The 16,681-nt window shown below is 35.7% G+C and overlaps 1 pseudogene; it reads left to right on the plus strand.

The window, feature by feature from the left end:
* The first annotated feature begins 246 nt into the window (after positions 1 to 246).
* LOC146884615 (uncharacterized) lies at positions 247 to 3,883 on the plus strand (annotated as a pseudogene).
* The last annotated feature ends 12,798 nt before the right edge of the window (positions 3,884 to 16,681 follow it).

Below are 16,681 nucleotides of genomic sequence, written 5' to 3' on the forward strand. Positions count from 1 at the left end.
TAAAGTAAGAAAATTTTAGCTAAAATGGTCTGCATAGTCATGGGACTTGCATTCCAATTAGGACATTGTAGTTGTGTTAATATTTGGATATCTTACTTAATTAGTAAGATATATCCCAACAATGTCATGATCTTAAGCAATACATGGGGACATGCATGTCTCCACTTTATTTCAATTCTCCCCATTACATTCTAATTTAAACCATTTATTGTGATACAGAACATGAGTGAACCTGCTTTGAATCGTGCATGGATGTATGATCGTTGTTATAGTGGTAGAAGGGGATTGAAGGAGTCTTTTATCTTAGGCGTTGAAGAGTTTGTTCGAGTAGCAAGACAGTCTAAATATTTTGAACTTGAAGGTGGGATTAGATGCCCATGCATTAAGTGTGACTGTACAAGGATTTTGACAGATGAGATTGTAAAAGTTCACCTTTATAAAAAAGGGTTCATACCAAATTACTAGATTTGGACTTACATGGTGAAGATATGTCAGTTGATTTAATTGAAGGTGATAATTTTGTCCCTAGAGATGGTGTACATACTGCTGAAATGGAGCAATTGTGTGACATGGAAGAGATGGTCAATAACGCTTTGTGTCAATTTCAATCAAACCAACAACCCAACGACACTAACTTAGAAGAGCGTCCTAATGAATCCACACAAAGGTTTTATAATTTGTTGGCGGAGGCAAATCAACCTTTATTTGAAGGGGCAAAAGACTCTAAATTGTCAGTATGTGTTAGACTTCTATCTTATAAGTCTAATTGGAATATTCCCAACCAATGCTTAGAGGCTTTCACCAAACTTTTGTTAGATCTCACACCACCAAATATGAGCTTGCCAAAGAGTTATTATGACGCTAAGAGGTTAGTATCAAAGTTGGGATTGGAGGCTAAGAAGATTGATTGTTATGTGAGTGGTTGTATGCTCTTTTATGACAATGATAGTGGAAAAAAAGATGCAGCATTGCTTGAATGTAAATTTTGTCATAAACCAAGATATCATCCACTTCATCAGGGATCAAGGCGCAAAAAACCAATTCTAGTTAAGTCAATGTTCTATTTGCCTATAATCCCAAGATTACAAAGAATGTTTGCTTCTATGCAAACTGCACCACATATGACTTGGCATCATGAAAACCAAAGCCAAGGAATGTTACGCCACCCATCTGATGGTGAAGCCTGGAAGCACTTTGATCGTAAACATCCTACCTTTGCGTCTGATCCACGCAATGTGCGACTTGGTCTATGTTCAAATGGATTTAACCCTTACATTCAGGCTTCATCTTCACCATATTCTTGTTGGCCCGTAAATGTTACTCCATACAATCTTCCTCCATAAATGTGCATGTCAAAACCTTATATGTTTTTGAGTTATCTTATACCAGGGCCATCCAATCCAAAGGCCTCTATTGATGTTTACTTGGAGCCTTTAATTGATGATTTGAAGAAGTTGTGGGTTGGTATCTTGACCTATGATGTTTCAAGGAAACAAAATTTTATGATGAGGGCATGTTTGATGTGGACTATTAATGACTTCCCTGCTTATGGGACGTTATTTGGTTGGGGCACACATGGTAGATTAGCTTGTCTGCATTGCATGGAGCACAATAAGTCATTCACGTTAAATTATGGTCGCAAAAGTTGTTGGTTTGACTCATATCGTAGGTTCTTACCTAATGACCATCACTTTAGGAGAAATATTAAAGCCTTTCGAAAAGGGCAAGTTGAAACAGATGGGCCACCTCCTAGGTTGACACTATTACAAGTTTGGAGAAGAGTGAAATATTTTCCAAAAGTCACTGAAAACGGTGTAACACGGATAGATGGATATGGAGAGTGGCATAATTGGACAAAAAGATGCATTTTTTGGGATCTTTCATATTGGAAAGATAATTTGTTAAGGCATAATCTTGATGTAATGCACATTGAAAAAAATTTCTTTGAGAACATATTCAATATGTTATGAATGTGACGGGAAAGACAAAGGACAATGAGAAGGCAATAAGGGATTTAGGATTGTATTGCAAGCGAAAAGACTTGGAGTTGAAGGTTCAAGATAATGGGAAAATATTAAAGCCTAAAGCAAATTACACCTTAACTCCAGATGAAGCTAAATCAGTTTGTCGGTGGATAAAGGAACTTAAGATGCCAGATGGTTATAGTTCCAACTTGGCTAGATGTGCTGATGTTGAAAAGGGAAGAATCCATGGAATGAAAAGTCATGATTGCCATGTATTCATGGAGTCATTACTTCCTATTGCATTTAGTGCTTTGCCCATTTATGTTTTAAATCCTCTTACTGAAATTAGCCATTTTTTCAAAGATTTGTGCTCTGCAACATTAAAAGAGGAATGCCTAAGAAGAATGGAGGAAAATATTCCAATTATTCTCTGCAAATTAGAGAGAATATTCCCTCCTGGATTATTTGATTCCATGGAACATCTTCCTATTCATCTCCCCCATGAAGCATTGTTGGGTGGACCAGTGCAATACAGATGGATGTATCCATTTGAAAGGTACTAAAGGACCTCCCTATTCATATTTATAATTAATTTTCTGACCAATTTTTTTCATCATGATGTATTTTTTTATTTGTATAGATTCATGGGTGATTCAAAATGATCAATAAAAAATAAAGCAAGAGTTGAAGGTTCTATTTGTGCATCTTATTTACACCGTGAGACAACATACTTTTGTTCTCATTACTTCAACAACTTCATGTTGTCACCACGCAATTGGAGGAATGAAGTTGAATGTCAAAGAGATGTGTCAACGTTGTCTGTTTTTCAGCAAAAAGGTCGACATGCAGGGAGAGAATCGATTCATTGGTTAACTGATGCAGAGTTCAAATCTGCTCATGTTCATGTGTTAATCAATTGCATTGAAGTCAAATCATATCTTGAGTAAGTTATATCCTCCTTTGTGAACAACTCAGTCCTCATGTGTTAATCAATCGATTCATGTGTTAACTGATAGCATTGGAATTTATTTTCACCAGCTCATTCCTTATGTGCTTGCAAATACCTGAGAGTAGTGCTTCTGCTCGTATTCATTCAGAGTTTCCTGAATGGTTCCAATATCAAGTATGTATTGTACCATTAATTATGAAACAAATGGATTTTAATGTATCATAATTCTACATCTATCTTTCTATATTTGTAGGTTTATAACGAGCCATTAAGTGTTAGAAACCAAGACCTAAGGGATTTGTCAAATTGGCCAACGAAATGTGTCAAAGAATGGCACACGTACTTTGTGAATGGGTACAAGTTCCATACTAACGCGTGGAGCAAAGGGAAAAAGACTATAAATAGTGGTGTTCATGTGAAGGGCCTTACCGAAGGAGGTGAAGATGATTTTTATGGGATCATTCATATAATATATGAACCAGAGTACAATACTTCTAATAAACCGAAGAAAGTTGTACTTTTTTTTTGTGAATGGTTTGATCCCTCAAGGAAAGGTACAAGAGTGGATCCTAAATATAACATTGTGGACATTCACATGACTTCAAGGTACCAACCATTTGATCCATTTATTTTGGCATACAATGTTAGACAAGTATATTATGTACAATATCCACCATCTCGAAAAGACAACTGTGGTTGGTGTGTTGCAATTAAAACAAAGCCGAGAGGTCGCATTGAATCAAATGAGGTGGAAGACGATGTCCCTTACCAAGTTGATGAAATGTCACATGTCAACGAAGTAATTGAAGTAGAACGTGTATCTGGATTTCATCACATAGAAGGTCATGATGAAGAGTTAGAACAGGAGGAGGAGGAGCAAGATCTAGATGAAGAAGAAGAAGGTGAAACTGAAAAAGAAGTGGATGAAGAGGAGGACGACGATGAGGATAAAAGTGATGATAATGACTAACTTTATCTTTTTTGTTTTTGTACTGAACTTTTTAATATGTTTGTTTTTTCTTCATTTCATTAGAACTTTTTGTTGTTGTACTTCAACTTGTGTAATATGTCTAATGAATAGTTATTAAGTTGATATATTTGTTTATTATCATACACCATCTTAATTTGTTTGATACTTAGATCCTAAACTCCATACGCCATGTCATCGGGAGATCCACCTTGACCACCCCCTGCTGATAAAGGGAAAGGTATTGCAAAAACAAGAAAGAGACGTAATAGTTATGTGCTTCGGATTCCACTTAGACCCATCACCCCTACCTCGGGCTTACATATGCCATCCTTATCTTCTCCACCTCCACCCACAGGGTTACATAACCTTACATCTATCTCGGCGATTCATATGCCATCCTCATATTCTCAACCTCCACCCATAGGGTTGCATATCCCAGTTGTTGCTCCCAGGGCCCCTTCTGTACCACCCTCACATATACCATTCTCATCTTCTTCAACTCCACACACTGGGTTACATACCCCTTCTACAGACATTGGAGCATCCCCATCACCTCATACTGTACCATCTCCAGCCTCGATTGGTGGCCCATCTTCTGTCGTTGGTCAGCAGTCTGCACCATCCCCAATTGCATGTGATATAGTTGCCCCACAGCCTATGGTTGATCTTGATTTGGATGCAGAACCTGACCCTCCTCTGCAGGATCGCCCGATGATTGAACCTGTCGGTCGAGGGTAATATTTAAATTCAATTATTCTCATTGTTTATATTATGTAACTTCTTTCATCTTCTAACAATTTTCCATGAATTATAGGTTTGTTCCATCTAGAGTTGCTTCACAGGCTATCACAAAGACAATCAAGCAACAATTTCTTAATCCTTGGCCATCATGGGGATCAATACCTGAAAAAGACAAGGACATTTTCTGGCAACGTTTCAAGGTAACGTGTTCTAACTTATTATATATAGGTAAATTAAGTTGTTAACTGTTATTCCATTTTTAATATACTTATAATGTTTTATATGTTTAAATTGTGTTATAGAGGAGAGTTCAGTGGGCACTAGAGCATGAAATTGCCATTAGGAGAAATTTCAACAGCAGAGCTTCTCATCGTCTATCTGAAATGTTTAGAGATGCTAGAATGGCTAGAGAAAGGCCAGAATGGATTCCTAATGATGTGTGGACAAGGCTGCTAGAACATTGGAATTCTCCAAGTTATCAGAGCAAATATATTGCAGCTAAGAAGAATAGGGCTTTTGAAACAGGTGGAACCCTACACACAGGTGGATCCATTACCACTTATGAGCATGCCCTTCGTATGGTAAAAACATTAATTGTTTGTATTTGTCACATTTGAACTACATTTTTAAAGTTTAAAATCAAATCAAATCTAACTCTATAACATTTTGTTGCAGGCACGTGAGTTGGGACGCCATGTGTTTCTTGATGAAGTCTTTCAACAGACACATATCCGGAAGGGTACTGGCGAGTATGTGGATGAGAAGTCTAGGAAGACAAATGTAAGTCTCTTTTACTGTTCAGTATTATTTACTCTTAAATGTATCCCACCACAAAATAATAATTGTTCATTGTTTACTTACAGGAAGAATTTCAGCCTAGGCTTTCTTAAGTCAGATTTGAGGTTTCCTCATGTGCTGATGGAACACAAGAGCAATCCTCTGTTGATCCTACACAGGATGATTCTATCAGGACTAGGTGCTGGATTGAGATAGTAGGAGGGAAAAAGAAAGGAAGACTTTATGGGGCTGGTCAACTTGTTTCAAAATATGTTGGTCCAAATGAAAGTCTGAACCAACTACCACCTTCTTCCTCTTCTAATATTGAGGACCTCACTAATATTAGGCAGCAACTTTCACGCAGCCTGGAGGAAAATGAGCAATTAAGGTATGAGTTTCGATCCTTTCAATCCCTAGTTCTGCAATATCTCCCTCCTGATGCTCAGGCTTGTCTTCAACAGCCATAGCCACAGCCACAGCTACAGCTACAATAGCCAAACCCTACTCAACAAAACTCTGAAATCCCTCCACCTCATCCTCAACAACAAAATAATGAAGAGGACGATAATGTAAATGAAGAATCTTCTCCTAATTATGAAGATTATTAGTTTTTCTTATTCTTAAGACAAACTTTCTTCAGCATGTACTTAATAAACCTATGTATTATTATTCCTTCTTGGTACTGATCGTGCTTATGTAAACATTCTTGTGCTACAAACCAATTTTCTCTGTTTTATAAACAATTTAGTGTGTCATCTGATATATATGCATAATTATATTGTGATGGAGTTTGATAATCATATAATATTTGATAAAATGGAATGTTGGAATGTTGGACGGTTGGATTTGTTTGTGTTGGAATTTTCTATATGCAGGTATTGTGGAATATCTAAAAAATAAATAAACCCAGACCAATTTTTGACTCTTACCGACGGATTACCGACACCCTTATCCGTCGGTAAATCCATTCGTGAAGTTCACGCCATTACCGACGGATAAGACCGTCGGTAATTTCTGACGGATGTTTCCCTCGGTAATTAGCGACGGATATATCCGTCGGTAACAGCGTAGACTTTACGAATGGATTTACTGACGGATAAGGCCGTCGATAATTTTGGACGGCATAATCCGTCGGTAATAGCCGGCGATTTTAGCGACAGATGTTTCCGTCGGTAATTACCAGCGGACTTGAACAATCCGTCGGTAAATGATTACCGACGCGCGATTTACCGACGGATTTGTTGCTGTCGAAAGTTCGTCGATAAAACGTTTTTATCGACGGATTATGCACATTTCCGACGGATTCTGACCGTCGGTAATTAGCGTTTTTCTGGTAGTGTTATAATATAATTGGCATTACCCCTTTAAGACAAACAGTCAAAGTCAAAGACATACTGGTTTAAATCGTCGGTATAATTTTGTATACCTCAAAGCTATATTTATCGACTATAATCCGAACAATAATTATTTTCTTCTTTCTTTTATTTTATAGACCCCATAGAACTCCGATACAAAACATACTCAAAGAAAAACATCTAGTTCATACACCCAAAAACCAACAAAAAGAAAAACAAAAGACATGAGCATCTTGGATGTGTTCATACATAAGAGCAGACAACAAGAATCATGCATCAAGCCAAAAAAAAGAAAAGAAAAGAAACAAGTTCAGCTTCCTCTAACCTGGATTTCCAGCTCCAATTGTGCTTCTAATGTCCCTTCTTGGCCCAAAATTGTCTTAGGTATTTTCTCCTATACTTGAGTGCACCTTTTCTCCTCAAACACTTTCCTTTGGTTCAGTTTTGGTGTTCTGGAAAACCCTCTTAGGTAGCCACACGAAAATACCTCCTCTCTTACACCACCTTTACTCACTTATTAAGCTTTCCCCTAGTAATTACCTTACCTCTCTAACTTTTTTGGAGACGGCCAGGGTTTCTTGATCACTTACTAATATAGCCAAAAATAATCCAAGCGTAAAACAATCCATTTTGCACTAGCCAAGGTTCGAACTCACATCCACCCAATTATCAAGCATATGCACAACCATCAACCTATAGATTTTTCTTGACATATCATGCATACACATACTCATAACATCATGCCACATGTTCATATATGCGCCTACAATAAATTAAATAATTAAAACATAACATTAATGGCATACGTAAGACTTGAATCCAAATCCCCCTTAAATGCACCAAACGTGTCTAACCACTTAGGCTACCATTGCTCCTTTGTCATAACTCTCCGCATTAATTGCTTTATAGATTCCTTCCCTTGCAATTATTAAATAAATATTTATTTATTTACTTAATTTTCCCGGGTCTTATAGGAGCAGTCTGGCTGCGATAATGGTACACATCGAACCATCTGTTCTAGGAAACTAGATATTGTTGTGGGGTGAGAGGCCACAGAAAACCAAAGCTTGATTATGATCACTATGTTTGGGGATTTTAGATGAATGTGATGCTATGTTTGGTTTAGTATGATTGTTTGGATTTAGGGTTTATGTGTTCAAACCAAGGATGGATTGTGATCATAATGTTTCCGTGCTACTTGAATGCGATGTTGAGTATTATTGGACATGTTTTATTTATGAATATCATTATTTATGGTTAGCTTACCCCTATTTGTTTGTTTGTGTGTTTGTTGCATGTGTGATGATCGTATAACATGTGTGTTATACGGGAGTAGATGGTAATGCATATGTTTCTGACACGAAGTAGATTGCGGAGAGAATGGAATGGACTCGGGGTTTATTATTTCTTTAGTTGATTTCAATCAAACAGTGAAGACTGTGAAAATTTCTTTTGTTTTCTAGTATTTAATTGGAACTTTGTTTTTTTATTATTACTATTATTAATGGAAGTTTTGGACTACCTATTTACATTTAAATTATAAGTTTTTTTAAGTGTTTTTTTGTGATATAATCGTTTTACTTTTAAATAAAAAGAGCAATGATAGCTTCTCGTGACATCCTAAATTTGGGGTGTTACAGTGTGTTCAACGACGAATTTTGAAATGTCGTGGTATATTCTAAGATTGATGACAACTTTCTTAAATTGTCGTTATTGTGAGTTACCTTTATCAACGACCTTAGTACCGAAGGTTGTGAAACCGTCTTCATAGACTTTAAATAGTCGTCGTTAATAGCATCTGCTACAGTAGTGACTATTACAGAGTTTCTAGCCTTGGTGGAAAAAGGGAGAATGGTAGAAAGGTTAAAGGAAGAAAGCAAAGCATTGAAGACTCTAATGCCTATTGTAGGTAGGCCAAATGAAAAGAAACCATACTCCAGACCATAGAATGTTAAGGGTGGGGTAACTTCTTCTCATTAGCAGTAGACTCAATAGTTTATGGGATGCTTCCGATGTGGAGGCCCTCACTTGAGGAAGGATTACACTTAAGGTCCACATTTTGTAGAATGTTATAAATGGCAAGGAGAAGGACATTATGTTAGCGATTGTCTTAGTTTAAAGGGAACTTTAAAAGTTGTTAAACCATCTCAACATCAACAAGGAGGAAGAGGTGGCATCCATCCAGAGTATATGCCTTGCTAGAGGTGGAGGCTGCAAGATCAGGTAATCTAGTTTTTGGTATGTTTTGTATAGTCGATAGAAGCTTAAGTGTGCTTTTTGATTCAAGAGCAACACATTGTTTTGTGTCAAGTGCTTGTGCTGAAGAGTTGAGTCTTCCGATTAGAAAGTTGCAATTGGATCTTGTTGTGACAACTCCAACCTCTAGTCAAGTGCCTACCTCAAGGGTTTGCTCATAATGTCTAGTTGTCATAGAGGGATGTAAATTCAAAGTAAATTTGATATACCTACCTTTGCAAGAACTAGATATAATATTATGAATGGATTGGTTGTCTACCAATCACATTCTTTTTCATTGCAATCAGAAGAGGGTAGTGTTTCCTAAGGAGTTAGAGTTATCCTTAGTGTCAGCTCAACAAGTGGTTAGTGCTTTGAGTGATAGTTTAATAAGTATAATTTTATTTAAAACTTATAAGTTTTAAATAGAAGTAGTAAAATTGGTATAAATGGTGTTTTTGTATTGCGTTCTTTTTATTCATTTAGTACTTTTCCTTTTTTTATTTAAAACTTGTAAGTTTTAAATAAATCTCTAACTTAATTTTCTGCTGGTATATGTGTTTCTTTTATCATTATTGTGTATGTACACAAGAGCATAAACTATTGTATGTGAGGACCAGAATAATGACGAGGTTAAGGAGTAGATAGGAGTGAAAGACTGCGTATTAAGTAGGAATAAGTTATTTTGTTTTACGTATATTTCCTTATGTTTTGGATTTAAGAAATGAGTATTTTGAAATATTTGCTTTGAGCACTCAACAGAAATATTGTAATATAATCTTGTGACTATTATGGTGTAGCTTTGTGCTTGACATACTGATAGATGTAAAACTTTAAATTCATAGAAAACTTCTACTAATTTAGGGTGTTATTTATTTGGTACCCAATAATATATATTTTGTTTAAATCACTTTAATTTTTAGATCCAACTAGAAGGGAATAAAGATAAACCAACGTGGTTTGAAGTGGTTAGTCTTTACGTGATAATCGGACATTTAAATTCTTTCCTTTCTACGTAGCATGAATTATTTGTTCATAAAATGGTCAAGATTTTCCAGATTTCAAGATAACGCACAAATTAGCGATCATCTATCTTTTGTCTTTTTGCTTTACTATAATAATTTCAAACCCCTTATCATGAACCAACTTTTAGATTGGGCTTAACTAATACTTTTGTAATGTTAAATGTCCAATACATGATGCACCAACAACCTTGCATTATGCAATGTGGGGACGCATGCGTTTTTTATTTTTTCTAATATAAGGTTATCATTTAAGTTTTAATGATTTTAACTTTATCCGTATTTAAATTTTGTTCTTGTGTGACCGAAAAAATCATGTTTTAACTATGTAATCTTTTCTACTAAACTCGAATTGCATTTTTTTATTTAACGATTATTACTCCTAAAAATTTCACCATATATGATATGCGCAAGATATGCAGTCATGGCATGCTTTTGAAAAATGATTAAATATTCAATAAAACCAATGTTTTGTAAGTTAATACAATCATGAAAAAAAAAACTTTGTTTAGTGTGATTAATACGCTAACTCCTTCTATTGGGCTACTCAAGTTAGAAGAAATAAAATTGGAGCTTTCCTCATGCACCCTCATTGTTACTAACTACACATCACCATACTAAGAGAAAATAAAATAAAATATCCTCTTTTATTGTACCATTGCATCATCACCGATGTTATTATCATCGCCATTATACCTTTATTTCTACTACACATGAAGAAGAAGAAGCCCATAAAACTCCGAGGGTACAAGAAGAAAAAGGCCATAAAATTGTACCCCAATGCTTAGAAATGTCATTACAATGGTAAATAAAGCTTCCCAAATTCATGGTTTTACAACATTTAAAAAATCTATGTGTTTCTTCAAACAACATTCTTGATAATGATCTTATTTACAAGGTAGTTCCTAATTTAATCTTTGTCGAGAAAAATGTTAGCCTAACAAATTGACAAGGTAGATTCTACTTTAGAATTTAGTCTTTGTTGAGAAAAATGTTAGGCTAACAAATTTATCTTTTACATAGAAAATCAAAGAAATTGTATTAATATAAATGGGAATGATTATGTTAACACTAATGACTATGGTGGGTTTTGTAGAAGAAGTAATGGTCTTCTTACATAGGACGAGAAAGGTTTTTCTATCTTGTACTATATTGTGAGGGGTGCTCCTTTATAGATGTTAGATGTTAGTTTGGATTGAATCTTGAAGGGTGGGGTATTTGCAAAAGATCCCCTAACGCTCAAGTTAGTAGATATTTGAAGATAGTAACTGTTACAGTGGAAACATCTACCAAATTTGTGAGATGTCAACTTGTTATAGGGCTTCTATGAGCCTCTATGTGTTGGGCCTTCATTAGCATAATTGTATTACCTAAACGGATGATTACTATTTAATTTAGTTAACTAATTGATATGATTAATGTTGTCTTGTTTATTTTTGCTCAGACAACCAAGATCTACTTGACCGTTCCTTGAATGTCCTTGGTAAGGGTAATCAAGTTCATTTCAACCTCCTTAAAATCTCTTCAGTCAGGTTTACCAGAAGTCATCTTAGATTTGTATAGCACAATTAAGACATTATTGGTAATGATGTCATATTGAACATAACATTCAAAATTTCAAGGAGGGTTGGATCAAATCTCAACTTTAATGTTGTTTTACTAATTCTTAAGATTTCAAATGTTGATAGTATTTAACAATTTTGATCTATCACATTTGCTAACTTTAAATACAAAATCATTTTTGTATCTTGTAATCTTAGAACAATAAGTGACAATAAGTAATGAACAAATTCATATAAAAAACTATGATACCACTTATATTACTTGTATATTTCTTAGAACACTCAACCTTAATTATAATATTTGGCATTACTAAATATGTCTTAATCATGGGAATTTTCTCTTTTGTTGGAAGGGAAGAGTCTAACCTCAATGGCTAGTTCATGTGGTATAAACATTGTGTGTTATATGCTTACAACATATTGGTATTTTACAGGAGAAATAAGAGGATCCATGTCAATCATTATTTGGAATTTAAGTATAGTCCCACACTAAATAAAAATGAGAAAGTTAAACACCTTATATGGAAGAAGACCTATAACCTATTTTCTTAAGGTTTTGAATTGAAGGTTAAGTCAAATTCTTATGTAAGTTAGGCTACCTAGTGAATCTCCCCTTGAAAGACCCACCAATGGTATAAAAGCTAGTGGTTCGCGTTGGTGACCTACTTAGATGAGTCCTTGTATTGAAAGTCTTTCTAACAAAGAGTTTAGGTATGTGTGTCTTGTTATGATGAACAACAGTACAATTAAAGGGGTACTTGAGGTTTGAAATTGTTAAAACCAAGAAAATGGTATTTTTAAAATTGGCAGAAGTTTAAAAATAATGAGACTTAATTATTAAAAGGATGTAGTATAAACAATTTTGTTATAAATGAATTTCATTATTTGACGATTTGTTCATCTATTTGAAGGTCTAATCTGAGACCACTAGAGTGATCCTTGTAGTGAACTCTGCAATTTGGATCAATCATTTTCTTCGTTTGTGTATATTAATTTTCTACCCTTTTTCTCTCGGTCCAATCTGTTTTATTGTTGCAAGCGATCCTCTTTTGGTTGCATGTTATGTGTAAGTCAACAAGTCTTTGTTGATCAATGATCATGATGGTATGTTCTAATCGTTCTTGTGATGTTTCTATGTGTAAATAGAGCATCCTGTGGAGATAAAGATGGTTTGGTCATCTAGAGTTGTTTACACAAGTGAGTGAAGCTAATTCTAGTTATTATATGTTTTAAATTGTTTAATTGATTTTTGGTATGTACTGTGAATTGTTGTTGTTATGATTCAATTGATATGTTTAATGGTTCGTAGATGTTGAAATTAGATATTTTATCATAATTATATGTTCATGAATTGTTTGAACTAGTGAGATATCTATCATGTGCATGTTTGATTGTGGATTGAATATTAAACCAGTATATGTGATTAATTGAGTTGGTTAGTACGTTTTCTGATCTATATAAATCATTGGATTGGTTTGGTATGGTTGGAATGGAATGAAATTCGTAGGCTTGGGTCTTTTACATTATGCAGACTCGTTGGGCAAGGGTTGAGTCGCTAAATGAAGTCAAAGTTAGAGAGTTCACTGACTTGATGGTCGTTAGGCGAGACTATTCTCGTTGGATGACTCCAAAGTCAGATAACCCACTAACCTGGCTATCGATGGGAGTTGTTAGCAGTTGGTAGGCGGGTTCTAGCATATTAAATCATGGGAGGTCTAGGGGTTCTCTAGTCGCAAGGTTTTTCATAAAGTAGATTTTCACATGGCACTACGAGATTGGTTCGATTTTCATGAGAGTGAGAGTGCCACATGTCAAGCTCTCCTTCACCAAGATAGCATTTTTAGGATTTTGGTGCATATTAGAATTATAGGGTTTTTGACCATTTTGGAAACACCTTACTCTAGAGTTGGCCCAACCTCTCTATGAGCACCATCAACCACCTTCATTCTACCCATTAACCACCAAAATCGAGAGCATTATGCCTTCATCACCTTGCTTCTGTGAACTCACCACCATATAAATCATTGGATTGGTTTGGTATGGTTGGAATGGAATGAAATTCGTAGGCTTGGGTCTTTTACATTATGCAGACTCGTTGGGCAAGGGTTGAGTCGCTAAATGAAGTCAAAGTTAGAGAGTTCACTGACTTGATGGTCGTTAGGCGAGACTATTCTCGTTGGATGACTCCAAAGTCAGATAACCCACTAACCTGGCTATCGATGGGAGTTGTTAGCAGTTGGTAGGCGGGTTCTAGCATATTAAATCATGGGAGGTCTAGGGGTTCTCTAGTCGCAAGGTTTTTCATAAAGTAGATTTTCACATGGCACTACGAGATTGGTTCGATTTTCATGAGAGTGAGAGTGCCACATGTCAAGCTCTCCTTCACCAAGATAGCATTTTTAGGATTTTGGTGCATATTAGAATTATAGGGTTTTTGACCATTTTGGAAACACCTTACTCTAGAGTTGGCCCAACCTCTCTATGAGCACCATCAACCACCTTCATTCTACCCATTAACCACCAAAATCGAGAGCATTATGCCTTCATCACCTTGCTTCTGTGAACTCACCACCATATAAATCATTGGATTGGTTTGGTATGGTTGGAATGGAATGAAATTCGTAGGCTTGGGTCTTTTACATTATGCAGACTCGTTGGGCAAGGGTTGAGTCGCTAAATGAAGTCAAAGTTAGAGAGTTCACTGACTTGATGGTCGTTAGGCGAGACTATTCTCGTTGGATGACTCCAAAGTCAGATAACCCACTAACCTGGCTATCGATGGGAGTTGTTAGCAGTTGGTAGGCGGGTTCTAGCATATTAAATCATGGGAGGTCTAGGGGTTCTCTAGTCGCAAGGTTTTTCATAAAGTAGATTTTCACATGGCACTACGAGATTGGTTCGATTTTCATGAGAGTGAGAGTGCCACATGTCAAGCTCTCCTTCACCAAGATAGCATTTTTAGGATTTTGGTGCATATTAGAATTATAGGGTTTTTGACCATTTTGGAAACACCTTACTCTAGAGTTGGCCCAACCTCTCTATGAGCACCATCAACCACCTTCATTCTACCCATTAACCACCAAAATCGAGAGCATTATGCCTTCATCACCTTGCTTCTGTGAACTCACCACCATATAAATCATTGGATTGGTTTGGTATGGTTGGAATGGAATGAAATTCGTAGGCTTGGGTCTTTTACATTATGCAGACTCGTTGGGCAAGGGTTGAGTCGCTAAATGAAGTCAAAGTTAGAGAGTTCACTGACTTGATGGTCGTTAGGCGAGACTATTCTCGTTGGATGACTCCAAAGTCAGATAACCCACTAACCTGGCTATCGATGGGAGTTGTTAGCAGTTGGTAGGCGGGTTCTAGCATATTAAATCATGGGAGGTCTAGGGGTTCTCTAGTCGCAAGGTTTTTCATAAAGTAGATTTTCACATGGCACTACGAGATTGGTTCGATTTTCATGAGAGTGAGAGTGCCACATGTCAAGCTCTCCTTCACCAAGATAGCATTTTTAGGATTTTGGTGCATATTAGAATTATAGGGTTTTTGACCATTTTGGAAACACCTTACTCTAGAGTTGGCCCAACCTCTCTATGAGCACCATCAACCACCTTCATTCTACCCATTAACCACCAAAATCGAGAGCATTATGCCTTCATCACCTTGCTTCTGTGAACTCACCTCCATCATGGTCATCATCTTCTAGCTTTGGTCCAACTTAACTTGAGGAGGAGACTATCATTTGGTATCGAGATCTTTGGTTCTACAAGAGCTAGGTTTCATGGTCCTACTTATCTTATTGGTTTTATCTGTCGTCTATGTGTTGTTCTTTATTGTCTCCATTTTCACTTCCATATATGTTGTTTTCCTGGTTCTAGTTTTTGTTCTTCTTTTGAACCATTTGACTTATGAACTAAGTTCATATATTTGTGTTGTTAGTGTGCTTTTGTATTTTATTAAGTCTTTTCTTCATTTATATGGTTCCATTTTGATGTTGTGTTGGGTCATTTTTATTTCCACATTCATCCATGTTGTCTAGATTTATGTGTAGTAGTCATTTTTCCTAGTTTGAGCTTTGCAAAAATCAAAAAAATATATGTTCAAGTTTGTTTACAAAATTGCACTGTATACATCCATTTGAGTATTTTTACTTTATATTTTTTATTTTATACTTATCATTAGACCATTGGCAAAATTCTTAGAATTAAGTTTATCTTATGTTTGTTTGAGTTTCATGTTATATTTTGATTCTAGTAAGTTTTTCTTTCATATTGTGTGTCTTCAACCTTTGAGCTTCCAAAAGCATTTTCCAAAATAGATTTATGTTGTGTAGTGGTGTGTATGTGTTCTGAAAAACAGAAAAGAGAAAGGACAACAAGAATCGAACCGTTTTTTGAACAAAATAAAAAAGCACAGGAAAAGTACCAAAGCAAAAAACAAAAGTGTTTACAAGGCACCATATTTAAATTTTGATGCATGATACACATCCGTACTCCAATGCATTTCTCCTTAAGTCAAAATAAATATGTTTTCGAACTTTTTCTTTCAAATTCAAAGCATATGTTCCTGCGAGAATCTCGACAATCACTTGTTTTGATTTTACATATTGATTATTTTGAAATAATAAAAAAAAAATTGGTAGAATAGTCACATTATCTATAATGTCACCACCACTAAATATTTTGTGTGAACTTTGATGTTGATCTTGCAACCATTTTTAGGTTTTGATGCATGTTATCATTCTAGGGTTTTGGACCATTTTGGAGACACCTTACTCTATAAATATAGTTGTCTCTCCTATGTATTTTTCACTTTAAGATGCTTAATGTTATGTTGCCAAATTTATTTTGTGTCATATCTTGTCTCTTAGTCACTTGCTAGAGCATCCCATGAGGTGCCTCTAGTACCTTTTTCTCCAGAGTTGGTCTAACCTCTCTTAGAGCACCACAAATAATCTTCATCCAACCACCAAAACACTATAATCGATCTTACCATCACCATCCACCAACTTTCGCGCATCAATCATAACCATAGCCTCATTTTCAAACTTTGGCCCAACCTAGCTTTGTTGGTATGTTTTATGTTTGCATTCTTCTTTAT

Source organism: Vigna unguiculata, chromosome 7 (genome assembly GCF_037176805.1).
Source record: "Vigna unguiculata cultivar grain cowpea cultivar isolate G323 ecotype 2 chromosome 7, ASM3717680v1, whole genome shotgun sequence".
Classification (NCBI taxonomy): domain Eukaryota; kingdom Viridiplantae; phylum Streptophyta; class Magnoliopsida; order Fabales; family Fabaceae; genus Vigna; species Vigna unguiculata.